Below are 16,580 nucleotides of genomic sequence, written 5' to 3' on the forward strand. Positions count from 1 at the left end.
AACACTCCTTCAAAAGCTGTGCCTTTGTCTTTAGGAAGTATGACTATGCAGATTTCAAGACTTTAAAGATCTGAGGATACATTCTTAGTGAGCAATGGTACAGAATTCCATGCAATTTACAGGATAGAAAAGTGTATTTTGCTTATTATGCGTGTTTTAAGGCAGTTACAGTGCTGTAAACATTCAGTAATTTATCACTGACGTAAGACAGCAATTAATTAAATCAACATGGTAAAAAATACCTTGACCAGTATTTGATTGCTATGTGAAATAATTTTGAATATTCCGTATTATGATAATCACCATATTATAAGATGAATTCACTCAGCATCAAATAGGGAATGACTTATTCATATAAGAGGTGAGTTTAAAAGCTTTGTGAGAAAAATCTCTATGCATTCTTTCTAAAATCAATGGAGAAAATAAAGTTCTTCAGCGAAAAAATCAGAACAGCTTAATTAGGGTACAACTCTGAACCATCCATAAAAGAAGCCTTTCAATTAGCTATAACAAAAGCTGAGGGAAACCTGGGAAACATAAATGCTAAGAACACCACCTCTGTCAGTATAAAATTGGAACTGTCGCTGCTGAATGGTTATTACACCTTAGGGTTCAAAACTTTGAATTAATTATCATTAGGTCTGAAGGAGAGAGGAGGAAAAAAAATCCCCAAGGTTATATCCAAATGGATTAAAGCAGAATGGAAAATAAATGGTTTCTCACACACCTTCTAGTCCTGAACTTCAAAACAGGGACCAGGCAATTTCATGTGATGTCCCAAGTGATTTACAGATTTATTATTATTCTTCTATATTAGTATTACCCCTGAACCCTGAGGCCACTGTCAGACTGTCCAAGATAGTGTTTAGCATCTTCACAGTTTAAAGACAAGGAAGACTGATAACATTAGGGTGGGGGATCAAGCACTAAAGAATATACATGTGTGCTAAATTACTCATCTACATCAGGCAATTTATTTCATTTTGATAGTTAAAAATTGTAGGTCTGCTAATTATTCAGTTTGGTTGACATTTTCCTAGTACTCTGCATTTAGCTGCATATAATCTTGCAAAATATTACCAGTCTCAACTGAAACTTTTTAATTCAGAGAATAAATTCTTTGAGAAAGTCTTTGTCTAGTTTAATCAGCTTCTCCTGGGGGTAATTTATATCATAAACTCAGGGGGAAAGTATTTTGAAGGCAATTTTTCCTGTGAAGATCTGGTACTCAAATGCTTTGACTTAAGAAGCATTTCTAAAATGTGTCTTATCGAGCTTTACGCAAATATATCTAAAATTGTCCAGACTGAAAAACTTGGAATGGTAGCATTTACAGACACTCTGTAGAAACTTGTGATCTTAACAGCTTTGGGTTGCTGCAGATGTTGCCTTTGCTGAGTGAGGCAGCTTCAGCCAGCACAGAGTAACACCCTGATAGTTTGGATGGCTGTGGACCAAGAGGAGTCCAGGAGCAAATTCTGATCATCTGTACATAGAGCATGAGCACTCTCCTCTGCATTTACTGAGAACTGAAGAACTGTGGACATCCAAAATGGGAAAAGAAACAAGATTAACCTAAATGGGCATGAGAGAGCAAATTAGGACTAAAAAAATAGCCCATCTGAGGGAGAGAGTTCAAAATTTGAACCAGAAATGCTGTAGGTACTAACATCACACAATGGTAGAAACTAGACAGGGAATACACAACTGAGTTTGAAAGCATGGCAAGACAAGGCAAAAAGCTTAAGTTGGGAAATAGGATGCAAGTAGAAAGAACTAAAGGGGTTAGTGTACAAAAATTAGCTGTGAAGGCACCGAGACATTGAGACTGGGAAGGGATCTGGAAAGGGCAAGTGGTGAGGCAGTGGTACAGCTCTCAGGAGGAGCTCTGCCACTAGAGGGAACTGGAGCAAGCCACACACTGTGCCATGGTTGCAGGAATGCAGACACAGGAAGAACGGGAAGACTGATGGAGAAGGAAAGACTGGGACTAAGCAAAAAAAAAATGTTGGAAAAGATAGGGTCTGACAGGACCAGAAGATTACGAGTGTGGCAGAATTCTGGAGTGAGGGGAATATGCTGGATAATGCCCTGGTGCATCCTGTCACCATGGAAAAGGCATAGGAAGTGTTTTTGCATAAAGTCTACCTCATGACTTGAAGAGTCTCCTGGTAATTCAAGAAAATACTTAATAAAGAAGGAATCAGCAGGTAATTCTGTCAAGAGTCCAGAGAAGGAGTATCATTGTTTATGTGCTATTTGCAAAGCTCTAAGCTTCTCAATTTGTAAAAAAATGCAGGATCCCTGTACCAAGAAAGGGGCCTATAAGATTGAAGTTCACCTTATTCTCTACACCTGGCAGTGACAAATGACCAGTATGGCTAGAAAAACTTAATGTACTACTTAATCACATACTACTATAAGCCATTACTCTGGGGTCACTAAGGAAAAGATTATATTAATTTGAGTTTGATTGGTTTATGAACATGATTACTTGACACGGTCATCAGTAAAAACAGGAAACTGCCTCAGTAGCAGCTTGAAAAATTCACCATCTTCTGCTTTTAGTAAAATTATACAGAGCTAACCTTTTCTGCTGGAAAATAACACACTTCTCAAGCACATGCAGTGATACAGTAGCATTTTGTCATTTTCCTTTTTTATATGGGGGATGTGTTTATCATTCAGCATGATAAATAACAAGTTCTGCAGAACTGTGCACATTAAATGATGCCAAAGCATAAAAGTGGCAATGCTGCTTTGTATTACAAGAATATAAGTAGGTAAAATGTAGGGTAGTTCAAAGTATTTTCAGGACCTTTGAATTTTATTATTGGTACATAAATAAGTGTTAAAATAGGAAGAAGATAAGGCAATTTTCAGTGCTATAAAATTTATACAAGTGAAATTATTTTCTTAAATATGAGTGAGAGGAGAAGAGGCAATGCCTCACACATCAAACACATTACCATGATTTTTACATGCCCTAAGATACCTACACTGGTAACTTTCATTCATGTGTTTAAAATATTTCAGCTTTCTGAAGAAAACAGCTGAAAACTGCTTTGCAAATTTATCATTAAGATTTCTTTCCAAAAGACATTATTATCTTTCTACTATGTTGAAAAAAAATGGGTGGTTGTTCATTACTAAGACAATAACATGAATCTCTGTCCCTTTCTACTGCCTTTTATCAGCCTGTTTTAATATCCTGACCCGTCGGATTTCCATCTTGCCTGTTAATCTTGATACCAAATATCAGCAAAATCTGAAGAAGTATACACAACCTCCCAAGTCATAACAAGGACTACACATAACACATAATCAGGAGCACATACTAAATGATCAGAAAACAGCAAAAAACTGTTCACTCATCTTAGGATGTCCTGGCACTTTAGGAGATACCTAATTTTAAATTGCAGTTGTAATTGTGATGTTAACGGCATCCCTTTGAATGTCAAATTTCACTTAAAGACAGTTTAACTTTTGGACTTCAAATATTCAGATATTGTCATTGTTCTAGGATTTTTTTCTCTCTTTGTGGCTGTCATTGCAACTAGGATTGCTTTTAAAAGTTAATATAATTAATTTGCTAAAATCCCTTAAGAATGTTTTTTAAATTTTATTTTTAAAATGAATGCTAATGTATCGTATTTTAAGAAATGCTATTGTATACATTCTATGTATTATATTTATGTTACAAAACGTGTGGATAACTACCCCTCTAAGCGCTTGATTTACTATAAGAAATTCTACTACAAGAAATTTTTCCATCTTTGCTAAATTACAACCTTAATTGTAAGTCAGCAAATATTTTTAGGCATCTGTAACAAACATTATGAACAGGATGATTCTGATTACACAGGTTTTTCTAGAGATCATATCTTCCTGCTCTAAATCACCTGTGTTGCAGCCCTAACAAATTCAAAAGCAGATGAGCACCATCTAGTTGTTTCTGTGTCAAAGCTGCTGTCCTTTTCTTTAAAAGTATGTACTAGTTTTGATAGTATTCTTTACACAAACAGTAATATGTTAAATAATCATAAGTGGTTTAGGTATATTTAAGCATGAACTTCCTTTGTATTGTTTAATATTTATTGCTAGATGAATGCAAGAAGATATTCTAATAAGCAAGAACTTAGCAGATTTGACTTGCTTAGCTCTATTGTGTGTATTTGCAAGTAGGATTTTTGGCTAGACAGAAGACATCTCAGCACCATGGATCAGTAGGAATGATCTTGGGAATTCCATTGCACTGTTCTCAGAGGTGTGAGTGAGACCCGCTAGTCCAGTCAGGCTCTGTCAAAGTCCTTAGGAAAAGGGAAAGTAGCAGATCTATGACATACAGCTTCCTAATGTGGGATACACAACCATGTCTCTTCAGTCTTTCCTAAAGCAAACTCAGTCAGGTAGATTTAATTTTCTCTTTTTTAACTGTAGAATTTTTTTACAGTGTTTGAGGAACACAATCAGGATTTTTAGTCCCAATTTCAGCAGCATTCTCCTTGTTGAATACAGCAGAAATATTTCATGCATACCGCAAGAAAGTGGAGAGTTAGGATCTTTGTTGTAAATGGCTCACCTGCAGACTAATACTGCAGACTATCCACTAAAGTTTAAAATGGGTAATTTTATGTATGAATTTTTTCATTTGTCAGCGTGTTTCCATGCAGTATATATGCTAGCAGCAGAAGAAAAGAAGTATTTGGCAAAAACTTAATACCAAGAGAGACCTATATAAGCCTGTCTATTAAAAAGTCTGGCAGGAGAAATAAGAAGATCATTTTATCATTGTTACAGTTTCCCAAACAAAAATTATCTTCATGCTTTGAAACTTCCTAAGGTTGCATATTCAAAGGCAGCTGGAGACCTACAATATATTCTAGATATTAATTTAATATATCTAGAAAGACAGTCACACACAGAAGGCGGCCTGTTCTGAAATATGACTATTTCTTTGCTTTTGGCCATTAAAAAAAAATCTCCAAGTGACAAACTAAACAAGTTAAATTATTGGACAGGGATTGATAACATTATTTATTCTTAGAGACAACAGAATATGAGTAAACCAAAGTTGAAGAGTTGTGTGCAGGTCTATAGACTTAATGAGGGAGTTGCTATGGGACAACAAAAAAAATTAATATGACTTCAGTGTTATGGTAGAGCTTGTAAAGAATTATTAATTGGTTGAAGAAACAAAAGGACTAACAAGCTGGACAAACATTTTAACTCCTTAAAGGCATAAGTTTGTTCAAACCTGTTATATAATTCACTTTTACTAGTTGGTAGGCTGGAAAACATATGGTTGCTATAAATTCAGTTCTTCAATTGAAAGAACTGTTATAAGTAGCTTTCCATGACTTTCCATGAGGTCAGATTTAATATGAAATTAGCTAAAGCATTCTAATATTGTAAAAGAACATTTAAAGTTAAAATCATCATGTACTTTCATGACCTAGTGCTAATGGTAGTGCTTCTTTAGCTTCATTTCTCCAGGACCCAGTAAGCTAGAGAAACTTCAGAGACAGACGGGGAAAAAAACAACGTTAAAACTGCAGATGGTACCTAATTTTCTATTTGAATTCTGGAACTCTGTTGAACTTTCATAATCTGGATCCTGCAAATCATCCTGATCTATCAGATAAATACAATTTAAAATAAATAAGCAAAATAAAAATAAAGGAAAATATAGAAGATCTGGTAATTTCACATTTTAAAAAGTTAAAATACCCAACACATTCTATAGACCAATTTTAGGACCATTATGCCAATCAATACCTACTATGCTTCTCAAATCAAAGTACAGTAACCCTGAATTAGTTAAAAAGAGTCCTAAAAATAAACAGAAGAAATAATCCAATATCTCGATCAGTCTAACCCCCACTGGAAGTGGAACAGTGTGTCAGGAAATTAAAGTCACTGGAAAATCTCCAAGATAACAGCTGTAACATACCTGGCAAAGTCATACATCAAAACAAACAACCTCTGCAGGAGCAGAGACCATCTAAATAAAACCAAAAATGGTTATGATTCTCTGCTCCTTGGGAAGATCTATAATCTTAACCAATACTTAGCTAGGTTCTTGATGATCAGCCCAGCCATGGTGCTCCAGAACACTATTTGCTTTCTGCATCCATGAAGCAAGTCCTTTGAAAACTAACCCTACAGAGTTGGGTGTGCTTGTATGAGCACAGATATTTGTAAGATGCCAAAGGCCCTCCTATTGCTTTTTCAACTCCTTTTTGTCTATAACTCCCAAATTAGTTGATTCACTTTGCTGTCCCAGATGCTTCTGCCTTTGACCAACCACACTGAGCACATTGTGTCAGTATATGAAAAAAAAGAGGTCATTTGTGAAACGGGGGAAAGCTGAGAAATTGTATGAGCCCCAAGAAAGTTCTATCTACAGAGAAGCAAAATCCATCATGGTAATGCCACATTTTATTCCACTCCTAGTCTTTATTCACAGTGAAATGTTTGACTTGTCCCATGCATCTCCAATGGTGTGTTCAGTCCACATCTACTGCCAAGTTAAGGAATGAATATCAAACTTCTTGCAGACAAGAAAAGACTACAGTACAGACATTTCAAGCACTCAGAAATGCCACAGATATTTGAAAAACATACAAGCCCACTCTGTGAGCAGCAGTTTCATACCATGGCAGAAGGGTTGTATTTGTTTTGAGAAGGAGAGCTGTCACTCCAAATGAACTATGAGAGAACAGGACTCCAGAGCTGTGCCTAGGGCTACATTTTTCTACCTGAGCTATGGGTACACTCATCACAAGTGTCTCACTTTTGGTTCACATGACATGGACTCCTGCAAGCTGCAGTCTTCTCTCGGATCCAGAGAAGCAACCTGGGTAAGAAGAATGAATACTGGAGAACTGACTCCTCACTCACGCACCTTCCTCTTTGAATGCCCCAGTCAGCTGCTGGCCAAGAACCAAGGGGCAGGTATCTGCAGACTGGCATTTCTGCATCTGTTGTTCCTGGACCCAAATTAGGCTGGTTTGTTTTTCGGTTTGTTTGTTTGGTTTTTTTACATTTGTTTTTCAAGAGAGAAAAGGCAGGACAATGGCAAGGTCAAAAGAGCAGTAAGGCAGGTGTTATGACAGTGTGCCAAAGGAAAGTACACTCAGCATTCTGACAGCAGAGAATAGTCCTCTGTTAGGAACTAACACTAAAATGATTGGTTGATTCTGATCTTGGGTGGGGGGATTTTATAGTCTGTACAAATCCCTATTTACTTATTTACTTATGGCTAACTACTACAATTTTGTTTAAGGACAGATTCAGTTTAGACCTCAAGTATATGTTGCAGTGAGCAGAGACTGACCTGTTTTCAGGTGGGAGAAAGAGGTGGCATTGCTGGCAGGCAGGAAGCATCAAGGATATCATTGTTGGTGCCAGGCAATATTAGCACATGAAATTTAACATTTTTCATTCTCAGTACTAAGGAAAGTCCTATTTTCTCTCCCTTGTGTCATAGGAATTTAGGCCAGGCTGCATGGAGCTTTGAGCAACCTGGTCTAGTGAAAGATGTCCCTGCCCACAGCAGGGGGTTTGGAACTGCATGATCTGTAAGCTCCCTTCCAACTCAAAACAGCCTATGACTCTATAAGAACTCACAGTCACTAAGCAGTGGTTTGCCTTTGTAAAAGCAGTTGACCAATTCATTAGGAAAACTACACACCTGATGATTCTCATAACATCTTTTTCCCCTGAAGATTTTTCTTTCTTATGTTTATGAAGAAGCGTAGTAGCCAACAGTCATTGCCAAAGACCTGCTTCCTTTCTGACAATCTTACCTGGACCTCAGGCATGTTCCTTCCCTTTTACTCTCTCATTTCCCTGGAATTGTTTTGCTCACTCTGCTTCCTTTTGGTTGCAAATACTGTTATTGAGAGAGTAAAGCTCTTTCCTTAAAGAATATGTAAAATTCCATTATGTTTACTCCATGCACTGGTCAAAACAGCAGAGCTGCACTGTTTAATCACAATTAATTACACACTTCTGAAACAATGAAACTTGAGTTGAAATGTTTCTGCTGAGTTTAATAGGACATAAGGGAACCTAGGAAAAAAGCAATGAACAATCGGTAACTAATTCTGATAGCATTCCTTTGCTTCAGGGTAGTAGGAAGGATTAGATAAGGCTAAGAAAACAGATGCCTCTCCTGACATTTTTGAAAATATATCATTGCAGGTTTCTCACTTTAAAAAGCAAATCTGCTTACATGAGCTTCCCTATGCTACTTTGCTGGTACCTGTTCACATCCAGAAATAAAATCCTTTGATCCTTATCTAAGAATTACTTTGGTTACCCTTGAATTTATTAAATAATGTCTTTATCTTTGTTGGTCAGATAGCCTACTTCCAGATCAGGAGAACAAAAGCAATGTTCTATGATGTAAAATAAAACTATTGCAAAATTTGCTAGCTATTTTGCTTTTAGTTTCTAGGTGACTTCTGAAACTCCAGTAATATTGAAAAGTGAAGTAAGAACTGTTTTTAAAAATGAAGGAACTGCTTTCCTCACAGCATTTTAAGTTTAATCGTGGTCCTGATTTTTTCTTTGGAACCAGAAGAAGCATTGATCAGCTTTGATTCATGTAAAGACCATCTTCTGGCATGCTTCTTTCTTGAGATGTGATGGATATAGCCTACTTTTCTAAAACCCAACTTGCTTGTTTACTAGCAGAAGTTTCTTTCTTCATTCTTGCTCCACCCCATCCCCGACCCCCCCAAATATGTACATTTCCTGTATTCAGCAGTCAAACATAAACATTTGCAAAAATATGTGACAGAGTCTGCTTCATAGTCAGAGTGTAGTGATCCTGATGTTATGATCACAGACATGTCTGGAACTTTGACATTATTTTCCTTTTTCTCTCTGAGGCCAGCTACTAGCAAAGTCCTAAATTCATTTCTCTTACAACATAAGGTCACAGTCTGGAAAAAACAGGGATCACTACTGAATAATGCAAAGAAGAGAGGCCATGCATAACACCACTGCCAAAAATGAGGCTAATGTAGCTGATAATATGCTGTCTTTAATAATGAAGCACACTTAAGTTTCTCATCCTGAAGAGTTCTTTCTGCTCCTCCCCCCCAGTACTACCCCCCTCCAACTTTTTCTCAAACAGATCACTAAAATGAAGTAACATTGTTGAAAGAAATGGGTCTTGGAGGAGAAAATGGTACTTTTAACCTGGAAACAGATTAGGCATGGTGAACATCTAACAGCTTACTGCCACTAAGAGGGGATTGCAAATAATATCAGTATTACCACTGTGTGCATGAAAGGGATAATTTCTTAAGCCTGTTTCACCTTCAAAGATATTTTATCATGGACATGCCGTATAAAAATTGTGTGTCCAAGTACTTAAGGTCTCTGCATTTAAAACAAGAGGAGACAAATGTTATCCTTGGTGTGGTTGTAAAATTCAAAATGCCCTTGACATTTATTACACTAGAATTATGATGAGTCTAATTTGCAATAGACTTGTTAAACTGCTGGAAAGCCCACATCATTCCAGTAATATTTTCTCTAGGTTTCTAATAAGACATCCACATTCTAGATCCAATGTGCTTCCCATATAGGAAATTGAGAGGACATAGACCTTGTTCAAAAAGATACAGATCTCACTCATTCTGTTGTTTCACCCAAGCTTTGCTGCTCCTGAAGTTTCTTTCTCTAAGAACACCTTGTCTCTTCCTTAGCCTTAAGAGACATTAAAATAGGTTTTATAACCCAATATACTGCTAGTAAGAACTCGTTGTTCCAACTGGAAGGCAAAGCAAATGAATTCCACATCACTGATCTTAGTCCTAGAGCATGAATACTTTTACAATCCCATTTGAGATGCTATATAGTACTTTTTATTTGAGCAAGTCTAGTGATGCAACTTTTTTCCTAGTAATATATTCACTCCCTTATTGCCTGACACATTTTTGCTGCTATCTGCAAGTCCTACATGAGAGTGCCATGAGCTATTTCTTTGCCCTGATGTTCGGCCATTTTTGAGAATTTTGTGTTTAGGCCTCAATTTTCCAAATCCATTCATAGTCTGAGATGTTCAACCCAAACCTCTCTACATGTTTTTTTTCAGAGGAAGGCAGATGTTATTTTCAAAAACTATAAGCAACTTAGCAAGACAAAAGAAGTTAACATAAGCCATGAACAGGCAATGAATTTATCATTCAACTATAACAATTCATGTACATACTTTGCCTCTTGTAAATATTTTTTTCAATAGTCAGTGAGAAAGGATAATCAATCATCCACTTGTTTCTAGGTAAGAGCTGAGTTTTTGGCAGCTATTGAACAATCTGCTCTGCTACAAATTAACAGATGAATTCCATAGTGACTTCTCTATAGTTCCATACCTTAGCAACAAAAACGCTCCGTATTTTCCAACCTGAAGGATAGGTACCCAAAATTATCAGAAAAAGTCTAGTCATGGGTCTGAAGCCTACTGCTCATGCCCAGTGTTTTTATGGCTAAACATATCTTCATGAGTCTCAGGCCTTAATTTCTAGCCAACAAAAACTGATGTGAAAACTTCAACTAGATTAACAGGAATTAGTTTTGAAAATGTTATGCAATGCTTCCAGGCTCCATGAAAAAAAAAAAAAAGATTTTTAAGTTTTTCAATAGGCATATGGAAATGTAACATACATGTGGCACATTAACATAATGCAGCAAGAACAAGGTAATTCTTAATTCACATTGATCAACATTATATCTAGCTCTGTGTTACACTATATCAAAACTGCATTAGGTGAAAAAATGCAGAATTTAAGTAGTTAAATAACCACTTCAAAATTATCTCAGACTTTGTACAAAACAATCTTTGATATAAAATTTTGGGATGCCTTATAAAAGTCAAATACAATCCTGTTATCTGTCTCTGGGTTTCAGTATCTTTCAGTCTGTGGATCTCTTCAGTTTTTCCAGTAGATCTTTGTATCACTTTAAATTTTCATATCCATTGGGTTATTGCATAACAAATACTGTTCATATTGCAAATCCCTACCAAGTGATCTATATATCTGTAGCTCACTCTTAACTGCAGAGCACCCTTTTATCTTGTTTTGCTCTGTTTTGAACAGTCTGAAAAAGTTGCTGATTCTTCTCATAGGTTTCATTGTATTCTGATGATACAAATATATTTTATCTCTGCCTGGATAAAAGAGAAATTAGAATCCAATTTCAAACAAAAAGCAAATGGGTTAATCTTTAGCACTCCCAAATCTCCATCTGCCATTTACCTTCTTCCTTATAATCCATTCCTCAATATTTTTCCATTTAATATTAGCTGGCCCATAATCATTACTAGCTTCACTAGAATTGTGTAAAAGATTAGTTTAGTCCCTCATGACCAAACACATATGATGAGCAATAGAAACAATCAAAATGGGTTTGTTGTACTTGAACATAAATGGGCATTTATCTAATGATAAATGGTGAGCAATAGAAACAATCAAAATGGGTTTGCTGTACTTGAACATAAATGGGCATTTATCTAACGTTTGTCATTTGTTCCTTTCCTGCTTGCCAACAATCTACTTTCACATGTACTGAGAGTTATTATACTTTGTTCTGCTGCACTTCATCCACCCATTTACTGTGACAACAGGTTAGCTAAGCAGAGATGGAAGCATGCAAAACCTTTTTGCAGTTCTTAGTCTAGAAGCTGTTTAAACACATTTGAAAAATAGAAGGGGAACGGACAAACAGAAATAAAGCAAAGCAATTTTTACATTCGATCATTTTATTAGAGTGTACAATACATAAAAAGGCATTAAATAAGGAGAATTTCAGTTGACTCTACCAGTAACTTTTATAAATGCTGCGCTAAATGCTTTGCAGTATTCTGGAAGACAGCATTCCTAGCAGTAAACTATTCATAGAATTCTAGAATGAACCAAGTTGGAAGGACCCATAAAGATCATTGTGTTCAACTCCCTGCCCCTCACAGGACTTTATAAAATTAACCGTATGTCTAAGAGCATCGACCAGGCACTCCTTGAACTCTGTCAGGCTTAGTGCTGTGACCACTTCCCTCAGGAGCCTGTTCCAGTAACCAACCACCCTCTCAGTGAAAACCCTTTCCTAATTCCAGTCTGAAATTCACTTGACACTGCTTCATTCTGTTTCCTTGTAACATATCACTGGTCACCAGAGAGAGACAACCATTTCCCTCTCTGCTGCCTGCCTTGAGAAACGTTTAGATTGACATGAGATCACCGCTCAGCTTTCTCTTTTTCAGGCCAAACAACCCAAGTGATTTCAGCTGCTTCTCCTAAGTCTTGCCCTCAAGAACTTTCAGCATCCTAGTCAACCTCTAATACTTTGATGTCCTTCTTATATTGTGATACACAAAACTGCATACAATAGTGTGGAGGCTACAGCAGTGAAGTGTTGAGAAGGACAATCACCTCCCTTGACTGCCTGGCAATGCTATTCCTGATGCACCCCAGGACATAGTTCACTCTTTTGGCTGCCAGGACACTACTGACTCATATTAATCTGCCATTATCAGTGTTGAAAACCAGCAAACAAAAAAAAAAGGCATTAAACTTCTCTGCTTTGTCTATGTCCCTACTTAGGAGGTAACTGACCCAACAGCAACAGACCAACATTACCTCCAATTCTCCTTTTGCTATTAACATATTTTTAAAGCCCTTATTATTGTCCTTCCCAACTCTAATCCAGGTTTGGCAGCAAAAAATTTATCCTTACAGTGATGACCAGCATCTCTGTACTCCTCCCACAATGCTTGTCCTTGTCTGCTATGTCCATACATTTTCCTCCTCTTCCTAAGATCTAGAAGATACCTGCTTAGCCAAGTGAGACTTCTTTGCCACTTGACTTCTGACATTTTGGAATTGCCTGCCCTGCCTATCTGTCCTGAAAAATCTATAACTATTCATTACAGCACCCCATAACAGGACTCATCCCATCATTTTTGTCTTATGCCAAAGATGTCATAGATATGGGACAGAGCCAAAACTTCTAGTTCTTCTTTTTTATTCCTCATGCTGCGCACATTTTTATAAGGACATTTCAAATGTACTCCGTGTAATGAGTACATCGTGGACCTCACTAGCACATGATCCTTCAAAACTTGGTATGCTACCCCTACGCTTATCTCTAGGGAGCCTGGTTCTATCCCCTTCCCATTTTAAATCTAGTTGAAAGCTCATTCAGTGAGTTCTGCTAACTGCTATGCAAAGATTATTTTCCCCTTTGAGACAGGTGCATCCCATCTGCTGCCAGCAGGCTCAGTGTCACATAGACCAACCCATGATCAAAAAACCCAAAATTCTGCCAGTGACACCAGGCTCACAGCTAGGTACCAATTTGCTGGTTCTTCCAGTTTCTTTCCTCATCATTTTCTGCAGCTGGGAGGATAGTGAACACTACTTCTGCTCCTGATCCCTTAACTTGTTGTCCCAAGGCCCTGAAGTCTCTCTTGATCGCCCTGAGGCTCCTTGTTGCAACTTCACCATTGCCTACATGAAAAATCAGTAACAGAAAATAAACTGAGAGTCATACCTGAGCATGAAGTTTTCTCATCATATCTTTAATCCAGGTCCCAGGAAGGCAGAAGACTGTTCTCTATAAGATCAGGTGATTTTGTACCAGGTGTTTTGTTCCACATTCAGAACACTGTCCTGGTCTACAGCACAAGGTGAAAGATGCAATGGACCAATTCCACAACACCTGACACTGGAACGAGTCAGATGAGCTTCCACTCCTTCTTTGATAATGTGGCCCTGTCCCTGCTTTGCACAGGCACTGTTGCTCAGAAGTCATGCACTGAGTTAATTCAGGGAAGTGATCTAGCCGAAAACTCCAAGAATTAAAGGAGTTAATCCAGTTGGCAGGGGCCTTGGGAATTTGTCTAGTCAGATATAACACTGGACTCAGACAATATTTGCTTCCAAGCAAATATTGAACACTTCCAAGAACAGATATTCCACAACCCCTCTGGGAAACCTGCTCCATTGCTTGGCACAGTTACCTCAATCTCTCCTCAAAGGACAAATGTTCCAGTCATCCTGATGGCCCTTCACTGAACTTACTGCAGTTTCTCCATGTCTTCCTCGTACAGAAAGAACCCAAACCAGACTTTATTGCCATAAGTCCTTCCTGTCCAGGTGCAGGACTTTGGATATTTGTTGAATTTAATAAGGTTCCCATCAGCCCATTCATGTCCCTCCAAATGGCAGTCAACTCAGGAGACATAGCATTACCCCTCAGCTGGAGTCACAAACTTAATGGATTCCTTTCTTATAGCATCAGTGCTTGAAACTTAAACATAGACATAAAAATATGTATTCTCAGTCAGAGCTTATCTAACCCAGTAACCCGTCTCAGATAGAGTTTCATTCTATTTATGGTTTCAGGATTTCCTGAACTAGGCATAACTGTGAAATACTTAGTAACCCACCTGAATTCTGTGACCACTTCTGTCAGCTGCAACACCCAGCTGCTAGGAGTTCTACAGTTTAAGTTCCTCTTGAGTTGAAAAAAACCCCACATTTTCTTTTTCTTATGAATATGACTTCCACTGACTTCTTTGAATGTTTGTACATAATTGGGAAAAGGAAGCAAACAGCCTTTCCCCAGTATCCCTCTCCAGGTCACTCATCAGTCTGTACACCCCTTTTTACACACCCACCCTCACTTAGCTGTTTTCCAGACAACACTGGGGCCCACTAAACCATACAGAATCTATTGCACATTTCTGCTTATACCAGTCACCCTTCTCTGAGCCTGAACCCTACCATATCCTACTTAACTTGAGAGACAAGCTCTGCTGACAGTATGTAGGCAAACTATAGTTATAAGTGTAGTAATATTCCTTGTTTTGCTGCCTATTCCCAAAGAGACAGTAACAGAAATCTCCTTTCCTGTGTATACCATGTCATCCTTTATAGAAGTTAGAAATTCTAATGGGCAAGTAAAGCACCTCAGATGCTTTCAAATGAGCTTTGGTCATTCATGTCAGGGAGATTTGAGCTCACACCATTGTTCTCTTTGCTGTGTCCAGTGCTTCTGGATGAGTCAGCTGCAGCAAATGTGAGTCCTGCTTCAGTTCACAGACTTAACTCCAAATTTACCTACCATCACTCTTCCTGAGACTCAGGTAAGCTGTGGAGATCACAGTAGGAGATGGAAACCTTAAATTGCTCTCACATGTTCAAGCAAGACCTGTCTAAACACACGCAAGAGGACTGTGTTTTTAAACAATATCTTTCGGGAGGCTTTCCCAAGTGAGAGCAGGATCAGGAAGCATTAGGGATATTCATTGTTAACACTGTCTTCCAGAGCTGCATCTCCCCTGAGACGTATCAAAAGAAAGAAGCCTGTGTTCAGTAGTACAATTCTACATTGCTTGGGAAAATCACAAACTTCCACAACAGAATTTCAGTACAGAGGTCAGATAAAGTGGCTTTTGAACCCCTTCACAGCTGCATCTCAGCCTGAACTGGAGGCAGTGAAAACTGCTCTCAGGGAAAATGCATAAACCTTCCATGCCATCATGAATGACACAGACACCTGCTTATTAGCACGTTGTTGAGTCATACTCTCAATTTCATGATGGGCTGTTATTTTTCAGCATGTTGCTGTCTTTTTGTTCCACGATAGGCCTCTGGGGTCACAGTGCCTCAAAGACATGTCTTACTGGGTGAATTAAAACTTAAAAGGGTAGGTGTCTATCCTATTATCACTGTTTCATAAATGCAAAATAAACCTGGTGCTGTGTCAGCACATTAGCTGTGGATATGAAAACAGTGATTTCTTAATTATAGGGTAGGAAAAAAAATTGGTCATTGCCTCAGCTCAAAGTAAAAAGTATTATATGCCTTTTCTTTTCCTGAAAAAGGTCTCATACTTACTTCATGTTATTTTCTTAATCATGAACTTCACATTGGAAAAGGAACAAAATCATTTCATTGATGATAACATTCAACAATTTTCTAAGACCATGTGATAATGTTGCACTTTCTTTATGGCAGGAAATAAGTGTCCCTCATAATTTTTCCATGTTCAGCGAAACATAAATAAGGACTGAGAGTAGCAGTAACTTTTTTTCAAATTATGACAAATATGAAAAATACACATACATCTCACAAGCATGTGCAACTTTTTTTCCCAATATTGCTCACAATGGCTATCAAAAAGCTGTTTTTTGTTTTGGGGTTTCTTACTAATACGTACTAATAGTCTACATAATATATACTAAAATAAATAGGAAATATGAGATAGGAAATTCCTCTTGTCTGTTTAGAATGAACTACTCTGCAAAACAAAAGTGGACAGTTAAAATATGCCTTTTTAAGCATCAGCCAAAGGAGGAGGAGAACAAACAAGCCACTGTTAGCAATTTCGGGAGGCGTTCTATTAGTGGAGAAGCAAAGAGACTAGAAGGTCTCTGAGGCTACTGACACGTCTATCTTACCATCCTGGTTTAAAATACAGGCGTCTGCTAAGGAAGGCAGGAACCTTACTGAGACGGAAAAGCGACCCCCTTCCCTCCAAATTATTATAACTTTGAAATT

Source organism: Cinclus cinclus, chromosome 3 (genome assembly GCF_963662255.1).
Source record: "Cinclus cinclus chromosome 3, bCinCin1.1, whole genome shotgun sequence".
NCBI lineage: Eukaryota > Metazoa > Chordata > Aves > Passeriformes > Cinclidae > Cinclus > Cinclus cinclus.